General features: G+C 35.0%; 1 long non-coding RNA gene across 1 annotated transcript in view; it reads right to left on the reverse strand.

The window, feature by feature from the left end:
- Positions 1-794: 794 nt before the first annotated feature.
- Positions 795-2,619, reverse strand: part of LOC135098963 (uncharacterized) — an 8,985-nt gene continuing 7,160 nt past the window's right edge. Inside the window, exon 4 of the long non-coding RNA XR_010267545.1 lies at positions 795-1,720. This is a non-coding gene — a long non-coding RNA (uncharacterized LOC135098963). The remainder of the gene's footprint in view (positions 1,721-2,619) is intronic.

Below are 2,619 nucleotides of genomic sequence, written 5' to 3' on the forward strand. Positions count from 1 at the left end.
TTCTCTCTCCTTCCATCTTTTTCTTAGTATATTTAAGTGAATTTCTCAGATCTCTCTCTCTCTCTCTCTCTCTCTCTCTCTCTCTCTCTCTCTCTCTCTCTCTCTCTCTCTCTCTCTCTCTCTCTCTCTCTCTCTCTCTCTCTCTCTCTCTCTCTCTCTCTCTCTCTTTCTTTCTTTCTTTCTTTTTCTTTCTTTCTTTCTTTCTTTCTCTTTCTTCCTCTCTCTCTCTCTCTCTCTCTCTCTCTCTCTCTCTCTCTCTCTCTCTCTCTCTCTCTCTCTCTCTCTCTCTCTCTCTCTCCAGTAGTCATTAGTCAGTGAGGAGGTAGTAGCAAGTAGTGTTCAAGTAGCCTTAGTAATAGAATAGTTTGGCTTGCATGGCAGTGGTTAAAACATCTACCCTCTCACATTATTGGGGTGAGACCACTTGCTTCATATGAGCCAAATGGGGTGACTCCTCCCCTCCCCACCCCTCCCTGTCAATCTGTGGGTGAGTGTTGCCCATGCACCTTTAAGGAGATCAAATTTGAGAGGTACATTTTGCTTATTCCTTCTGATTATGCAGGATTCAACCATTAATTTCATCTCTATAAAACTCTATGGGTTTCACTTGCCATAGACTTGTGGGATGAAACAAGGGAGAGCATTTTGCAGTCTCTCTTTTTTTCATCTGTGTTACAGTCTATGGGTTTCACCTGCCCAGGTTGGTGGTGGTGGGATGGGGTGGGGTGGGGGAGTTCTAATACTCTGAGGGGCGCCCTGCTGTAGGTTGTCAAAAGAAAAATTTATTATTATTATTATTTTTTATTGATTTTGTTATTGTTCTCAAGTTCTCAGTATTATTAAAACCAGCACTAACATATTTTACAGATCAATCAATCAATACTATTTCCAATAAATATTTACTAAATGTTATTGTTTTATTAACACTCAAACTACATTAATGATGAGATGAGTAGAGAGATTTTGTTTTGGGGTGAGGGAAAAATTGTGCTTTTGTGATTTAGAAGGAAGCATAAATTGTGTGTTTTGTTGAGTTAAAGGGTAATTTTAGTAACTTGAGAAGACAAAGGAAGAAATTGTGTTTGTGATTTGTAATAAACACAGGATGAGGCAGAAATGTGTGTGTGTGTGAGTGTGTGTGTGTGTGTAAAAATACATTTAAATGACATAACAGTAATGAAACCCAACTCATTGAATAGAATACCATTAGCCATTATTAATTGCAATCAATTTTCTTACTAAATTTACAAGTAGATAATTAAAGTTTAAAACACAAGTAAATTAACTTAACCCATCTATTAATAACACCATTAGACTACTAAACATTATATCAATTACATCCACCAGTAATTACAATACTACCCATTATTACCATTACACCAATGCATCTCTCTCTCTCTCTCTAATAATATTGGCAGAGAGAGAAAGGAGTTTTATTTATTAGTTAATTATTATTATTATTATTGTTATCACCGTTAGATTAAAAGCAGTGGCACATTAAAAATCACCGGTATTAATTACAGTACATTTTTTTCTTTATTACATCATTACAATATAAATGTGATGATTCTGGTAAAGTAAGTGAGGAGAGAAGAAATTCAAGGAAAGCTGGAGCTCTTCATTGCACTCCTTACTAAGTGACCTTCCTCTCGGACTCTCCATCACTAAGTCCTAGACATCTTAAGGAGAAAAAGTGACCTCTCTCAACATCTGGCCTCACCTGAAATAAGAGGTTAGTTTTTTAATCACCAGTACTACTACTACTACTACTATTACTGCCCTTAAATTACTCCATAATAATCACAAGAACAGAGGAGAAGGAGGAAGAAAGGGAAGCCACTTATTTATATATTAATTCACACCACAAAAAAAAATTGGGGATAAAAACACATTAATTTTAGATAAAACAAGATAAAATATGAATACAATATAAAGGAAAGATAGAAAACCCATATTAATTAGGTCAGAGATATAAGGATCAAATCATCCCCACAGTATATAAAAAAAAAATTATTCACATGACAAATCAGATTAGTACAGTAATTCTACCCAGGGATTAAATACACCCAAAAGTAGATAGATAACTTAGCATACACCCCAGTTAATTATACTCACAGGATTACAGATTCAATAGAAAAAGAAATGTATAGTTAGTTAACGGTTACGACACACCCAGACTGATCCAGTTCACGGTAATGCAATTATTCATCCCCAAAACTTTACTCGTACAATCTGAGAAAACCATCAATGCTTTCGGAAAGTACACGTATTTTAGAAATATTAAACAACATAATACGAGCATCATTTATTATCTATTTGTTATTTTCAAGAAGTATTTGTGGGATTTTCTTGGCCGTGTTTCAATGGGTTTGTGGTTTTGTGGTTTTAGTGATGTTTTTGGATGTAAATGAGAGAAAATGTGGGAAAAAAGTACTGAGATGTCATGTCACAATATACTGTTTCAAAATATAGACAATTATTTTGTGTGTGTGTGTGTGTGTGTGTGTGTGTGTGTGTGTGTGTGTGTGTGTTCCACTTCCTAATGAAAATGTGTTTATATGATAAAGTGTGTGTAAAGAATGAGAGATATTGGTGCTTAACAACTTAGATACACCAAGG

Source organism: Scylla paramamosain, unplaced genomic scaffold (assembly GCF_035594125.1).
Source record: "Scylla paramamosain isolate STU-SP2022 unplaced genomic scaffold, ASM3559412v1 Contig95, whole genome shotgun sequence".
NCBI classification, from domain to species: Eukaryota; Metazoa; Arthropoda; class Malacostraca; order Decapoda; family Portunidae; genus Scylla; species Scylla paramamosain.